This window comes from Ceratotherium simum, chromosome 17 (assembly GCF_057802395.1).
Source record: "Ceratotherium simum simum isolate JZ-2026a chromosome 17, ASM5780239v1, whole genome shotgun sequence".
NCBI classification, from domain to species: domain Eukaryota; kingdom Metazoa; phylum Chordata; class Mammalia; order Perissodactyla; family Rhinocerotidae; genus Ceratotherium; species Ceratotherium simum.
Genome location: NC_141916.1, coordinates 36,367,239 through 36,384,793, shown reverse-complemented (window position 1 = coordinate 36,384,793; position 17,555 = coordinate 36,367,239). Strand labels below are relative to the sequence as shown.

Here is a 17,555-nt window from a genome sequence, read left to right as displayed (position 1 = left end):
GGCAGGACTGAAAGTTCCAACCCTCTAATCACATGACTGGCTCCTCTGGCAACCAGCCCCATCCTTAGGTGCTTTCCAAAATCACTCATTACCATAACAAAATACACCTTTATTGCTCTTATCTCTTAGGAAATTCCAATAGTTTAAGGAACCCTGTGCCAGAACCTGGATGAAGACCAAACACATATTTCTTATTATAAATCACAATATTACAGAAGTGCTGAGAGTAGATACAGTGGCACACAGGACAGACAAGTTCTGTCCTCTGGGGAGAACTTTGATGGGAGGTGGCCTTGCCTGGTGGTTCAGGTTGGCCACTGGAGCCAGGTTGTCTCGGCTTGAATCCTGGCTCCCTCTCTGTGACATTAGAAAAGGTACTCCATGCCTCTAAACCTCAGTTTCTTTATCTGTTACATGGGAATAATAATAGTATCCATCTCATAAAATGACTGTAAAGATTTAAAAAATTAATCAACGTAGAACACTTAGAAGAGTGCTCGTAGTAAGTCTAGCTACTACTGTTATTATCACGGAGTTTGAAAGAAAGAAAGTTAGCAATTAAACAAGCAAAATAATTTTAGATAATAATAAATATTGTGAGGGAAATAAAACAGGATTATGGGAAAGTTACTTTAGATTGGGTGATCAAGGAAGGCCTCTCAAAGAGGTGACATTTAAGCTGAGTCACACAGATCAGGGGAACAGCATTCCAGGCAGAAGGAACTACAAGTGCAAAGGCTGTAAGGCAGGATCATGCTTGGAATATTCTAGAAAGAAAAGGCAGACGGTGTAGTTAATCGAGGGGAAGAGCAAAAGGTGATGAAGTCAAAGAGGTAGCCAGAGCCAGATCATAAGTCTGTTAAAGACTAGAAATAGGTTCTTGTTTCTCTCAGTGAATGGATCTTACACGGAGCACACGGCCTCACAAGGCATGGGTAGGTACTAGACAAGGGAGGTTAAATGCACCTTCTGTTTTTCCAGTCCTCAGTGGAGCAGAAAAGGGATATTCCTCAGGCACAAAAGGGAGTCAAAGGGTAAAGTTTCTCGCCACCCCAGGTGGGGTACAAGCAGAAAGGGAGGAGGGATTGCTGTGAGGGCTGAAGTTTCTCCAGGAGACCGGATCTTTCCTTGTCTGAAAGAAGGGGTCCACAGTTCATCAAGGGGTCTACATGTAACACTACAATGAGGCCTGGAGAGTAGGCTGTTGACTCAGGCTGTGCTGGAGAGATGGCCTAGTCCCTCTGTGAACAGGACTCAGAGGCAGAGCTGCCCACACACAAGTAATTCACCAATTCTTTTAAAATACAGCTAAACGCCAATCAAACTAAATTTAAACTTCAGTATTATAATCAAATTGCTTCAAGCTTTGCTTTTAAGGTGAATGGACTCTAAGTAATTTAGGAGATGAGCCCTCCCCCCACTAAAAGAAAGTGTTATTACCAAGGAGTATTTGTAGTATTTACTTAGGGTGAAGACGCTCCAGGTCCCATAAGTAGGGTAATCATATAATTTATCATCTAAGTCAGGATACTTTTGAAAGTGAGAGGAGGTGCTATTAATAACAATCTTAGAACAACAGCGTAAACTAAGATTGTCTTAGACAAACTAGTACCTATTAACGAATTATCTACCGCTTACTTAGGCAAAGACCAGGGGAAGGACTTGAGATTTTATTTAAATGAGGTAGGAAGTCATTTGCAGGTTTAATCAGGGGAATTGTATAGTCTGATTTATATTTTCAAAAGATCACTCCAGCTTCTGTGTGGAGACCGGATTGTAGGGGCACGAGGAAAAGCAGGGAACATTTTAGGTTTTTGCAGTAGTCTAGGCAAGAGATGATAGAGGCTTGAACTAGGGTGGAGCAGGGAAGATGGAGACAACTAAATATAATAAATACATTGGAGGCAGAGCTGACAGGACTTAGCTGATGGATTGGAGTTTGGGGATAAGGAAGGGCAGAGTCCAATAGCATGAGCTACTGAACAGATGGAGTTGCCATTTACTGAGATGACAGCTCATTTATGTGTCAGCAAAAATATGTGTCGTGCCTTTAGTTCGATTAGGTGCAAGTAAATAACAATAACAACAATAACAATAAAAACTAACCCCTTTGATTGCTTATGATATGTCAGATACTATTCTAAGCACCTTATGTGTATTAATTTCATCCTCATAACAACCTATGAGGTAGGTATTATTATTTTCAACATTTTACAAATGAGTAAGCTATAGCACAGAGAGATGAAGTAACTTAAGTCACACATCCAGCTAGTGGCAGAGCCAGGTTGGATTTTATAGATGTGGGAGCTCTGATTCCCGATGCTGCTTCTTAACCCCATACCGTACTGCCTGTCCGTTTGACTCCATGATCTCTAATTCTAATCATTTGCCTCTTTAGTTGCATGCTGTTGGAAACAAGGGTCTCAGGTGACAGAGTGTGGGTTGGCTCACCCTAAAGTACTCGCTGAGATTGGAACCCAAACCCCTCTTCCCCAAAGATGTTCAGGAAGAGAGCCGCTGAAATCAGAGGGTCACACACTCCTTCTAACTGGGACTGCCGTTCCATGCAGTAAGCACACTTTAATCCTATGTCTGCTGCATTTTATCAACTAGGAGGCGTGTTATCTTCCTCTGCCTCATTTTACTCATTTGAAGTAACGGGAAATTCCATGCACTAATCTTCTGGGAGGCAGCTCTGTACCACGGTTTAAAAGGCCGTTCTGGAGTCAGATTCCTAGGTTCAGATTCTAGCTCACCATCTGTTAGCTAGGTGACTTTGGTATATTACTTAACTTCTTTATGTCTCAGGTTCCCCATCAGTAAAGCGGGGATGATAACACTATGCCAGAGATTGGCTAGTTTTTCACCAAACCCAATTCTATTTCCTTCTGGTCACAGAGCTAGACTGTATTTCCCAGCCTCTCTTGCAGTTTAGTGACGCCAGATGGTGATGGCCATTAGGATAAGGGCAGAAGTGATGGATGCTGCCTTCAGATCTGGCCCACACAAACCTTCCAAGTGACACTCCATGCTCTCTCTTCTTGTGTTTTTTTGTGAGGAAGATTGTCACTGAGCTAACATCTGTGCCCATCTTCCTCTATTTTGTATATGGGACACCACCACAGCGTGGCTTGATGAGCAACGTGTATGTCCGTGCCCGGGATCCAAACCTGCGAACCCTGAGCCGTTGAAGCAGAGCACGCGAACTTAACCACCACACCACCGGGCCGGCCTCCATGCTCTCTCTTCTTTGTCTGCTGGATGAATAGAGAATCTAGCAGAGGACTCCAGGCCCCCAGGGGACAGCAGAGCCACAGACTGGAAGGTGTCCGTGTCTCTGAATGACCTTGTGGAAGGCCTCCTGCTAGGTAGGACCATCCACTTTAGACTTTGCCATAAACCAGAAGTAAATGTTTATTGTGTTAAACTGGTGAGAGTTAGGGGTTTGTTTATTAGAACAGCTTGAATTACTTATCCTAGCTAGTATAAATACCTACCTCATAGGGATACTTCAATCACTAAAGTATCTATAAAGTATTGGTGTAAATGCGCTCGCAGAACATAAAAGAAAAAGTCTCTCCATGATTCTCTTTTTCCAAATTCTTTGTTACAGCTAGAAGATAATGTAGACCTCATCGGAAATCATGGTTCTCCATGTAAGGCATCTTAGTGTGATTGACAACACAGCCTATTTGTACACAAAAGGGGGTGTAAGCAGAATAGCAAGAAGGTGAGTAAATGTGACCCAGGGGAGTTCAAAAGACTGTGCTCTAAAGGCTTTTCTTGTCCTTCCCAGAGTCCTCATGACCTTAGTCTTCAGTCAGGGCTACAGGATCTGTCTGGCTTGCTCTTCCCAACACGATTGGACAGCCTTGCTAAAGATGTAACCCAATGGGTTTATTACAACTCACTGTCTTTCTTTTGGGTAGATTCAGACTCGTCAGTAGTACCCTGTGACTCCTACAGCAAGTTGGCAGAAGAGAAGACTTTAAAAGTCAGAAAAGTGATTCTATCATATAGAATCAGTGATGCATGTTTAGAAATGGAAATCATTCTTGAGAGATGCTTAGATTTTCCTTTGAAAATCTTTTATTATCGCTGTAAAGTTGAAGTTCCAGAAAAACTTCACAGATTCAAGAGAACATTCAACAAGTAATGAATTAAGAGTTCTACCCAATAGGAATATTCTGAACAAAAGGAAGACTTAAGCAACTTAATAGCTCACTTGCATATTTACTTGTTTCTACACCCTCTGACAAGTTTTCTCTAGACATATATTGGCAAATAAATCTCTTGAAACTTGATTTTAATTTTTTCCAGTTCACCTTCAGGCTCTTAAGATGTTGTGCTCCATCATCATCACTCCCCATCCTGTATCTCTAACAGTATCACAAATCTTATTTTATGATATAGCATTGTCAGCAGATATACTGCTTGGGTGACAGAGAGAATATTTCATGGGTGTCTAAAACGGCCTTGTAGGTAAATGAGTCTATCGGTTCAAAGATATTCATATACCCACAGAAACTTCTCAACACTGGAAATTTTCCAATGTACCAAAATGTGTCTGAAGTAGGAAGCACCCAAAGAAAAAGCCCATTATAAAAGCTCATAACTGTCATACAGATATAATCCCAAGGAAGACATAGTCACTTGGCTCAGTCCCAGAGAAAGAAGTATATTCCAGACAGGATGTCCAATGTTTACGTACATATTTCAACATCTTTAAAGAGGATACAAGTACATAAACAACAGAACTTATTAAAATCCTCTCTTTCTCTATTTTATAATGCCCCAAGCCCCTGGAAGCCTCTCACTTTCCTTTCCCAGAAGAATTGCTTATGCTTCCACATCTTTCCATCATCCAGATTTCTTTCTTCAAAAAGTTCATCATTTCTTCCCAGAGCCCCCTAGCGAAGATATGCCTTGCCTGCAGATCCCTGGACACTGGTTCTCTTCTGTGCTCTTCCTTTCTATCAAAAATCCATCTGCTTTGCTTATGGCCTTTCTGTCTCATCCTCATTCCACCAATTTTGCATCATAAAAGCCCAAAGAATTGCCTGGAATTGGTGGAGACTTTCTCTGTATGTGGGGAGGGGAGGGAACTGAGCAGGCCAAGTTAGAACCTTCCTCGTAGGTTAATTGCTTTTGTCCCATCACACCTATTAAGTATAAGACCAGCTAAACAATGCCCTAAATGTCTACATGTTGCCTATACAGGCTCATTTCCAAAGAGCATTCCAATTCAAAAGCAATGCTTTGTGGAAAATGGAGACAGCCTTTTGCCTCTGGTAAAGGATTCAAGCAAGTCCAACACGATAGCACCATCTCTCAAAGGCTTCACTCAGCTGAGCTTTAGGTAACATAAAAAGTCCCCGTCTGTCGCCTAGTGAAAGAAGAATGGCTTATTCTCCTTCTGGGACTAAATTAAAAGATGCGGCTCTTCTATCATATTTAAGCAGATATTTAAGCAGCACTCCTATAGTGCACAAAAGCTTCTGTGGCACTGATTAAAAGGAGAAAACATCATCTGGCTGGTAGAAAGGATCTGTAACTAAAACAAAAGTATTCTCACCCTTGACTAAACATTTACTGTCAACAATCTGTCTTCTGTATGTGCCCGGGAAAACAACACTCCCAAACACACACGCACAAACACAAATGTTCTATTCACAATACATCTGCTCTAAGGAACAATTACCTAGGAATAATTTTTCTTTCCCTTTTAAGCTAAACGCTTTACAAATAAACATCAGGATTAAATGTGCCTCCTGTAGAGGAGGTCCACAGGCCACTTACACTGCTGGTTTTCAAAAGAAAAAAAAAAAGAAAGAGGGATTATTTTCTTAGCCTTTATTATGCTCATTACGTTGCTCATTATTTCCACAAATTAGGTTTTATTAATCCAAAATTAATTGTCTAGGGTCTTTATTCTAGGCTTCATTTTAGCAAAGGGTGTAGGCCTGATTTTCCTTGCACATGTGCAGTAGCCTTGCTGTGGACAATCTCTCTGTATCTTGATCTTCAGAAACTGGAAGGAGTTCATCCAACATAACCATTGTTTGCAACAACACAACTTCTCTTTCTTGGATTTTAAGTCTTATTCAAGTGAGATCCAAATGTTGGGTAACCTTGGATAAAAGACTTCTGTCTTCCTTGTGACAATATAAATACAATGTTTCTTTGAACAATAGATAAAAGATTTTTTTGTTTCACTTCCTAAGCTGTTAATACCTCCCAAAGGGAGAAATTCCAATCTAAAATATGTTAATGTTACTTACACAATGTTATATGTCAATTATATCTCAATAAAGCTGGGAAAAACATGTTAATGTTTTTACTATTTAGGAAATTATAATTTATAGCTATAATTATTTCAGTTTAAATATTTCTCATATATTTTTGAAGTATTTTCTTTGTGAAATAAATTAGGGAAGAAACAGAAAAGAGTATGATAAACCCATTTCATGAATATTCCTCTAACTTTCTTATTTTCCAATGGCTTGAGCCAATATTCCAAATCTCATTCATTCCTATTAATATTAACTATCCCTATATAAATTGGGGAAGTTTGTTACAAGTAAAACAGAAAAATTTATTCTATATTATATTTAATAATTTCTTAATTTTGAGGTTTGCTACCCTGTAACCTTCTATTTCACATACCATTTTAAATTACTCATTATTTTTGGTGAATCTTTAAAATCATATCTGATTTATTTTTGCTTCTTAGAAAGGAGGGCTTTTACCCATTTAATTTGTTATGTATTGCCCCAGCATGGCAAAATTGCACCCACAGATGCTTAATAAAATTATCTGAAGATAAATCACAAAACATATATGCTGTTCACATTGTAATGGGATGAATACAGGAATAAAATTGGGTTATCTCTCCAAGTCTTATATTTGGAATTGAGAGAGGCTCCCATTAGAATAGTGGAGACAGCCTGGAGCCTCACATGCAAAGAAGAAGGAGTTTTGGAAGCAGTCCCAAAGGAAAACAATAAACATGTTCAATTATTGGAAAATGGATCAGATGGGAAAGCAATTGCTCTTGCTTAGCTTAGAAAAGAGAGAGTTTGTTCACACATGGTTCCCAAGCATAGGAAGTGTAGTTATTAAGAGGAAGATAATGAGCCATTCTCTCTCTCTCTCTCTCATAGATTCAAGGAAATACTTGTAGAAACTAATTATATATAAATTTTCAAAAAATGCTTTTGCCAGAGGCAGAGTCAGGTCAGATGTGTCATGAAGAATGGTAGGAGGTAAAACTGGCCCTATGAAAATCATCAAATGAGATGTTTGTTTCTATTTCTTGGCTTTTTGTGCTTCCTTACCAATTCAGTAACACCATCTCCCCATTCTGTAAGGCACCAAAGATCCTTGTGATTTTTTTTTGCCTTCCCTATCAAATCTATCTCAATTAAAAAATCTCATAAAGTAATTTATACTATGGTAAGTAACTTAGATTACTAACACAAACATATTACTCCTTAATTCAACACAATAAATATTTTTAGAATTCCTATTGAGAATCAGTGCATTGTTTGTCCCTACTATCTGAAAGCTTCCAAAATAAATGAGTACAGTTTTTAGAGGCAAGCTTACTTACATTTGAAAAAAAAAGGAGAAAACTTTGAGTCAAAGGAGCATAACCTTGGTTGTTATGTAGCATATATATAGTGGTCATGAAACTACTGAATATTATACATGTTTCCCCATCTATAAAAGCAGTATTCTTAACCTCATAGATTAAATGATTAAATGAAATGATGCATATGAAAGGTTGATTTTTGTCGTTACTATCATTTTTATCTTTACACCATCTTCTGGGTTCAGAAACACTTCGAAAGGATCTGTGGATATTTTCTGCCCAAAAAGTCAACACAGGGGAAGGGAAAGAGAATGATGTAAGCATGGGTAATTTTTCCTAACAAGGAAAGGAGGAATATGAAAATAAATATAATAGTAACATTAATAGTAAATACCATTTTAAGCACTTGCTATGCACCAGGCATTATGCTAGTTGCTTAAGATGATCTTCTTTAATCCACACAAATCCTGGGAAATAGACATTATTATCATTCCCTTTTCACAAATGAGGCAACTGAGATTCAGAGAGATGAATTCCCCAGGGCGACACAGCTAGTAACTGATGCGGCTGGGACTTAACTCAGACTGTCTGGCTGCATAGTATATACTTAAGTATATAGTTTCCTTTCCCTGGATCTAATGTTCAGTAAGCATGAATCACCTCCATTCTCTCTGTTCCTACTTATCTCTGACATGATTTAATCAATTGGGTTAAGATGTATGTATTTTCTGAGCATTGGGCTTTGAATACTATGTACGAGTTTAATTAAAATAAGTTGTCCTGATTTTATTTATGTTGCCTCTTTGAGTATATAGCTTGTTTATTAATTATTTTTGAAATAACCTGAAACTTATAGAAATATTGCAAAAACTGTATAAAAAGTTTTCTTTTTCTGAACCAATTTGAGAGTTAGATGCTGACATGATGTCTGATAATCCCCAAATACTGTATTGGGAATTTCCTCAGGTAAGGTTATTCTCCTGTGTACAACCACAATAAACCATCAAAATAAGTAAATTAGCATTGATACATTACTAACAACTAATCCTCAGACCCTATTGGAGTTTTGTAAATTGTCCTAATAATATATTTTATAGAAGAAGGATCCATTCCAGAATGACATGCTGCGTTTAGTTGTCATGTCATCCAGAAAATTCCTCAGTCTTTCCTGGACTTTCATAATCTTGACACTTTTAAAGATTATAGGTGGTCAATAATTTTGTAGAATGCTCCTCAGTTTGGGTTTATCCAATGTCTCCTCCTGATTAGATTTAGATTCTTGGCAGGAACATCACAGAAGTGATGTTGTGTTCTTTTCATTGCATCCTATCAATTTCTGTCTGTCCCATTACTGGTGATGTGAAATCACTTGATTAAGGTGTCTACCGAGATTCTCCACTATGAAGCCACTCTTTTTCCCTTTGAAATGAATAACCATTTTGTGGGAAATTACTTTGAAACTATATAAATATCCCATCCTTCATCAAACTATCAACCTCTTCATTTATTTATATCAGTATGGACCCATGGATTCATATTTTATTTATCATTTTTAATCCATTACTATAAATATGTATTATGATGCTCAAATTATCACAGGTTTGGCCAGTGGGAGCCCCTTCAATCTGGTCTCTCTGTTCTTTATTATTTTTTTTTTAACGAAGACTTTTCTTTAGAGAATTTTAAGGTTTACAGCAAAATTGAGGGAAAGGTAAAGAGATTTCCCATATACTCCCTGTGCCCAGACAAGCACAGCCTCCCCACTCATCAACATCACCCACCAGAGTGGTACATAATTATCTATGCCCTTTGGACATGTCTCCGTTATTCTTTGAGCACATCCTTGTTTCTGGCACATAAAACGTGTTCTAGACTCATTTTATACTTTTCCTGCCCTAAACCTGGAATTGGGTTTTTTTTTTTTCAAGGAGCCCCGGTTTCTATTAGTGGAGAGTGGTATTTAGAAACAGAGATCTTTGGGCTAGGCATGCTCCTTATGAATACATAAACATATATTTACATAGATATATTTCTGTATTTATCTCTATACATTGAAAACCATGAGTTCAAAAACGTATTTCCCATTCCAGTTCGATACCACAAATTTCTTCTAGATTTCTCTTTTTTCATCTTTGTACCCTCTCTTCTTTGACAGTAAGAAACCTAGCTGCCATTATCTTTAATACATTTACTTTGATCAATCCCCCATATGTAACCAACCTGTCAGTACTACCACTGCCCCTCCCCTCTGCTGGCACAGATGCCCTCCTCACCCCAAAACCCCTAACCAGGTGGCCATCCCATGCAGATTCCCTTCTCACTCTGTTTGGACTGCAACACCATTCTCTAGCCATTCTAGTACCACTTACCTTCCTCAATTCCCAGAAGCCTACCTTGCTCAGCCCAGTGTAATGGAATTTGGACTGAATTGCTCAGCAAGAGGAAGAAAGTGAATGCACAGCCCTTGAACATTTATATCAAACCATACAATTCTTTTTATTTGTGGGTTTACTGAAAAACAATTAGCAGTTCTAAGATAATTAATTTATCTTAAACTACAATAATTAATGTTGGGCCCAGAAAAGAGAAATTGATTTTATTTTCTCTCTTTTCTCATTGCAAGAGGTAAAAATTTCCACTGGATCTCTTGATTTTTGCTATGAAAAGAACCCATAAAACCAGTCAGGAGGCAAAATCATCATTCGCAATGTCAATGGTTCTTAAACTTTTAGGAGTCATGAACACATTTGGGATTCTGATGAAAAATTTGAATCCTTCTTCCAGAAAAGTTCACACACATGTTTGCATCCAAGACCCTTTACTTGGCTGACAGCTTATTATATACCTATTATATACTATGACTGCTCTGACTCTGCTAGATGCTAAGTATACAACACTTTGAAAATAATGTCAGAGGGTTCATAGGCAACATGTTACAAATCTCTCTTCCTTATGAAAAGACTACTGGAATACTCTAAGATGGCTCCATCTTAGAAGGACTTCTACCAAATTCAGGGTGAATAACTTGCACATTGAATCAGTCAGGCTGTTTGTGTACAAAAGCAAGTCTTAAAATATCAAATGCTAAATCATGAATGAGCAATATACGTACAAAATATCCTCACCCTCATGAGTAATCAGGAAAATGTACCTTAAAATCACACTTATCCAATAGATTAGCAAAAATTAAGAGTCTGACAATGTCAACGTTGCCAAGATTGTGGGCCAACGGAAACTCCTTATATACTATTTGTGAGAGTATAAATTGGTATGACCACTTTTGAAAACAACTTGACATTTTTAGTAAGGGTGAAGATATACAAACTATAAACCAGTAATTCCATTTCTGCACATATATCCTAAAGAAAAATCACAAGAATATACATAGCTACATTGTTTGCATTACCAAAACAGTGGAAACAAACCAAATGTCCACCAGTGGAAGAATGGATGAATAGATGATGGTATATTTATATGATGAAATAACATATATTAGTGAATGACTGATCTGCAGCTAAACAACACGAATGAATCTTACAAATATAATGTTGAGTCAAAAAAGTCTGAGCAGTATTTATACGATAAAAATCTATTAATATAATTTTCTTTTAAACTAAAATATATTGTTGGAGAATACTTGCATGTGTAGTAAAAAGAGAAACCCAAAATTCAGGATTGTAGTTACTTTAGGGGGAAGGAGATGAGATGGGATTGCGTAGAGGTCCACAGGGGACCTCAAAGATATTTGTAATGTAATTTGTATTTCTTAGATGCATGGCCAATACACAGATATCAATTTTATTATTCTTCTTAATATTTTACACACATGTGGAATATTCTTTTCTTGTTATTACGTAATTTTTAAAAGTAAAAAAAAAAAAAAAAGCTGCCTTCTTGAGTTTCCTGTAATTTCTACAGGTGATTATTTTCTTGTTTGCAGGGGTGAATTTTCTGAGGCCAAATATACACCAGAAATTTTTAGACATTATTCCTCTTACCCTACTTTTAAGGTAGATAGTTTATCCCCTTCTACAGGTGAAGAAACAGAGTCACAATGTGTAAATTATGTCCCCAGAGTCTTCTGGATGTGTAGAGGTGGGGTGAGAATTTGAAACAACGTCTCTCTGATTCCAGAATCTGGGCTCTTTGTGCTACACCAAATGCTACAAAATGTTCCCACAAAAATTACCTCATTTAATCCTCTCAGTAGCTCTCTAGGGGAGGCATTGATATCTTCATTTTTTAAGATGAGGAAACTCAGAAGGATTAAATGGCTTTCCCACAGCCTTGGCATACAAGAATTTAAATCCAACTTTGACTCCTAAATTCAGTGATTTACTAACCAAGAATATTGTCATCTTCTCAATGATACATCTTAGAATAACTGGGGGAGGCAGGATTCAAGTTAACTTGCAGTACATAAGAGAACCACTAGAGGTAACTGATTAAAATCTTCTGCATCATTTTAGTTTTCTTTCCTCTAATATAAATAACAAAAGTGACATTTTTAGCAAGAACTATTTCACATTCTGGTAGCTTCGTAAGTGCTGACTAAATTTCTTAGTTCCCGGATTCTTAGCTCACGTGTCTTGGTTCCTAGAACGGAAAACAGGCTGAGAGGTTAAAAGATTTGCTCAAGATCATAGAGAGTTCTCAGGAGTCATACCTTCTGACTGCCAGGTCTATGCCCTCATAATCTAAATTGACTTTACTTAGCAGTGAAAGAAAACTCCTACTTATTTTTTCACGTCCACCTCAACCTCTAGCTTATTTATTTCATCCCACATGGCTTCCAGTACTTTGTTCTGTCAGCCTTAAGAAACTCTTAATCTCTGATGGCCGAAGTCAAGAGTACAGCCCCAGAGCGCCATTTTGGTTCAACTTGAACAATAAGATCTTGCAAAGGTTGTCACTGCTGTTACTCCTACTTTTTGATAATTTATTTTTAACACAAAATAATTCATGTAAAAAAACAAATAAAACAATCCCCACCCTTACATTGAAGTACAGCAATGAGAATTATATTTTCTTCTCTCTGGAACACTGGTCACTTCAAGTCAGTAAATAATAAGAAAGTGATACTGGTGCCTTCAAGTCATAAAATGCTAAACTTTAAAATATAGGAGATTTCAATCGCTGGTTCTCTTTTAATTTTACTTAATTTGTAAAATGTGGAGGAATTCATGATCCCTGTCTCCATCGTTTTTGGAAGCAAGGAGGATATCTTGTGGGGCCTGATGTGTGGAGATATATGAGATGGCAGATGTAGAAAGCACATGAGAATTTTTTACTTGATTGGGGGAGTCAGAATATAAACCTCTATCAGTTGATCAACTGATCAGTTCATTGACATATATGTAGATATACAAACATGAAAATATCACATACAAGGATTAGCTACAGACATGTACTGACAGACAGCAGTGAAAATTGCAACACAAATCTCTCATTTTTAACGCTGCAATTTAAATCTAAATGAAGATCCTGCTTGAGTTAGACTGGAATCTCGTATCTACATTATACTTTATTCTTTTTTTTTTTTGCTGAGGAAGATTTGCCCTGAGCTAACATCTGTGCCAATCTTCCTCTATCTTGTATGTGGGTCGCCGCCACAGCATGGCCGCTGACAAGTGGTGTAGGTCCGCACTCAGGAACCGAACTGGGTAGCCAAAGTGGAGTGCACTGAACTTAACCACTAGGCCACAGGGCCAGCCATATACTTTACTCTAAAAGTCTAATATTAAGAAATCTGAGCTGTTATTCTAATGTCAATGATAGTAAAAGTTTTGAATGAGATACATACCAAGTGCTGAGTGCATTTTACATACATTCTCTGATTTAACCCTCAAAACTTTCATAGGATATAAGTACTGCTATTATCCTTGGCATTTATTCAGCAGAGGAATCTGAAGCTTGGAGAGGTTAAATGGCAAGTGGTAGAACCTAGATTCAAATACCTCCTTCTGGCCTCTCAGTTGATTTTCTTTCAGCAATGTTATGCTGGTCCAGGAGCACCAATCTTCTTGTTTAACACCCAACAATCTGATTCCATTCTGGTCAGCCTAATGTTTTCCTGTTTCCAAGAGGAATAACTTGTACTCTGTATTTTCTAGGGAAGAAATGGCGATGCTGGGGAAGAGAAGTAACTGCCTTCTGAGAAACTGCTTAGAAATTTTCCAGACCATGTCGTGGGAATAGCTTAACCCCAGACTCAAGACATTTAGGTGAGCCAGGATGCAGTGTTCTGGGAGAGGAAAGGGCCAGGCGAATATTTCATCCCTTAGATAAAGTCATTGTCCTTTACATATCCTCTGGCCTGAGAGAGCACAGAACAATAAGGTCAGCCAAACAGATGTGGGGGCAAAGCTCACCGTGTGCCAGCTTTCTGCAGACACTAAAATGAACATCAAAGACACTTTGAAGTTCAAAACGAGAAGTCACAAAGACAGCCTGGGGGTCTGTGAACCTGTGAAGGGCATTGTTTCCTTGGCAGTAGTGCTAGGTTTTCAAAGGGAAGAATAAAGAGAGAGGTTATTGAGAAAACTGAGTATCTTAGGCTTCACTTGACCATCCCACAAAATGGTAAACTCCATGAAGACAGCCAGGATCCAGAACTTCGGGTTCTTTGCTATCTACCTATTGCCTCGTTCAGAGCAGGATAAATAATAATTTATCCATATATCCAATTATATTTATCAATACTGATTGACAGAGCACCTACTATGTGCTTCTATTCTAAGTGCTGGGTAAACAGAAGTGGATGAACCAACATCCCTGCTCTTATGGAATAAACAAATCAATATATATCATGTTAGGTGGTATAAGTGCTAAAAGGAAAAACAAAACAGAGTAAGGAGAAAGAGAGTGAAGAAGAATAAGAGTCAGGGGCTAGATAGACATACAGATAGAGATAAGTACGATCAAGAAAGACCTAAGGGGCATTTAAGCAGAGAGGTCTGAAAGAGTGACAGTGCAGATATGGAATAACAATCTAACATAATCAATTAATAATTTTAATTTCCTAATTCGAAGGCCTCCACTCCCTCTTGCTTGAGTGCAAGAAGTCCAGGGACTCCCTCCCGGGAACATCTAGGAATCACCAGATACACTGCCATGTGTTGTTGAATTAGACTTGGCAGTTGGCTTAGCCTGCTGCGTACTTGTGCCCACATTTTATCATTTTTGATATCAACTAGTGAGTTTGTTTCCTTTTCTGATTGTTGGTCATTTCCCTCAAAGGTAAATGGGGAGAGACTATTTCCCATTTCCTACTTGTATATTATTCTATAGAATTGAAAAGAAATTTGAAGTTTCTACTACAACTTGAACTGTTTCAACCTGTTCTAGTGAGGTACTAGAGAAGTTTTAAGTTACATATTTAATCATGTGGGTAACTCAAGTATTGGACAATACTCATTGACTGCCGCTGACCAAGCGTTTAACTTAGGTGGTGATTTTTGAGACAATTTCACTCTAAGGGTCAGAAGTACAATGCCCTAGGGCATGAGAGCAGTAGTTGTTCAGTGGGGCCATCATGGGAGCAGCCAACCTGGAGAATCAGTAGGCAAGCAGTCAAGTTCTCCATAACTTTTCCAGAAACAATGTATTCAGGATATAGTCAATCTTTATTTAATTCAAATCTAGCAAACATTTATTTAGCGCTTTTGCTATGTAAGACCCTATGCTAGGCGTCTGAAGGGTGTGAATTTTAAAGAATGAAACTTTTGATCTCACTGCACCTCTGGCCGCTGTTACCGTCCTTTCACAGAATTTATTCATGCCATTAATTTTACAGTGCAAATGTAATGCGCATGTGTTGTTTTAATTATGTAATTTAATTACAAAATTGGAACGTTATTGAGAGACAATTGGTCTGTAACAGACTAATTCCCAATTCTCTTCTTTACTCTAATGTTGAATGTTTCCACATTATACTTGACCTAAATTCTATGTTCAACAGCTTTTCCCCCCAGGTGGCATGTTTTTAAGTGCCAGATGTAGATGCATTCAGCTATAATAGAATATATAAAAGTCAGTGTAGAAATTGATTGGCACACAAGATATCTTGTTCATTTTTTTAAATATTCAAGAAAGACTTTATTCATCCAGGAGGAATTTACTAGAACTTATTTGATAGGCACACATTATCAACAGCTCATCTCGATGTTTCTCATCTCCACATTATAAGCAGAAGAGGACAACATTTAAATTTAAGGACTCTCATTCCAAGGTGAGAGGAGATGGATCCCATCTTTGCCTCATTTGTGGAAAGGTATATGGGAGAAAAAGGGGATATAGATAACATTTCACAGTGTGATGATAGAGAAGAATCAGTTTTTCGGTGAGGAAAGATGCCATGAGAAAGGCTAAGGTGAAGAAGAGACAAAACTGACATTCTATGGTTATTTAGTGGCTCAGATTCACTGATGGGTCATTCCAGAAGGTCAAAACCCTGTGCCTCCCCTGTGAGAGTACAGGGCTACTGTGATAATGGAGATTCATTTTAAAAATACATTCCTAGCTGAGCATAAATCCAGAAACATTGGATCCAGAATTTATTTTGGAACAGTCATAATTCTGATATCTTTTCCCCTTAAATTGTAGCTAAAGCATCATGGAGTAAAAGGTATTCTCTAGCATACCAACACGTGAGTCTCAACTTCAAGCACTACATAAAAATGAAATATATACAACTTTTGAATATATAAATGATGCTAGTAAACCACCACCAGTAGGAAATGGGTTTTGACCTATATTTACTTTGTCATATTGAAAGGTATTATGGTCTCTTTCTCATCCTTTCTGTGAGATATTGGGCTTAATTAGGAAAACTATATATCATACATGCTCCCATGAATGAAGCCTCCTCTCATAGGCTCCAATAGAACACTTTTTGGTGGTAGGTTGTTAAATATGCTTTTAAGGGGGCAAATTTATTAGCAGAAGTCAATATAGTATGTCTAGTGTGAAGATGTCTTAAAAAAAGAAAACAAATTGGACTTTGCCTACAGATTGTTATTTAAATCTCAGCTCTACTATCTACTAGCTATATGATTTTGTATAAACTATTCTAGGCACTGTTTTACCTACAAATTGAGTTCATGGTATTTATCTTACATTGTGGTTGAAATAATGTGAACTAAACATAGTGCTCAAAACAGTAAACCCTCAATAAGTGTTGGTTTCCATTTTCCATTGAAGATCTACTTGTCATATTTCTAAAAATAGTTAATTCTGACTTCCATGTGCATCCAAGATAGAGTAAAAGAATACAAATTTACCTTCCTACCTAAAACAACTTTGAAAATGGACAAATTATATGAAACAACAAGACATCAGGCAACAAAGGTCAATGACCTTAAGAGAAGGGAAACAAGCAAGGTGAGGCACTATACTTACCACAGAACATTTCCTGGCCACAGAACGGAGAGGGGGATCCCAGGCAGAACCTGGCAATCCCCTGAGGTAAGAAGATGGAGCTAGGAGTAGGGGGAAGTCAAGGTGGCTACAGTTCTCAGGGCATAGTACAAGAGAGGAGAGAGCTGCACAGAGACAGAGCTCTGAAGAATTATAGAAGGTCCTTCTCAAGTATTCAGTTGAGTACTGATTAGGCATGTGTGTGAGGAAACTATCCACACTGAGTAAAGATTCAGTAGAAATTATTAGAGGAACAGTGTCTGAAGCTCATAAAAGGGCAGGAACAGTGCCTAATCCCAGTATCCAAGATGAAAAACTTCATAATTCATGGGGCAAAAATTAGAATACTAATAAGGGTTTTGCCTCAATAATGAGAAAGATAATTAACCCTAGATTAAATATTATGCTGGTTCCTCTTAAAAAAATTTAAAGGAATGATCCAAAAAGATCAACTATTCCTAAATAATTAGGTTATTTAGGTTAGGTTATTTAGGTTAATTAGGTTAAAAAAATTAACCATGTTTTAGAACAAAGCCCAATAATA

The 17,555-nt window shown here is 37.7% G+C and overlaps 1 long non-coding RNA gene across 1 annotated transcript in view; it reads right to left on the bottom strand.

Moving 5' to 3' along the window:
• Window positions 1-17,555, bottom strand: part of LOC147914774 (uncharacterized) — a 244,429-nt gene that overhangs the window by 69,993 nt on the left and 156,881 nt on the right. The window lies entirely within an intron of this gene.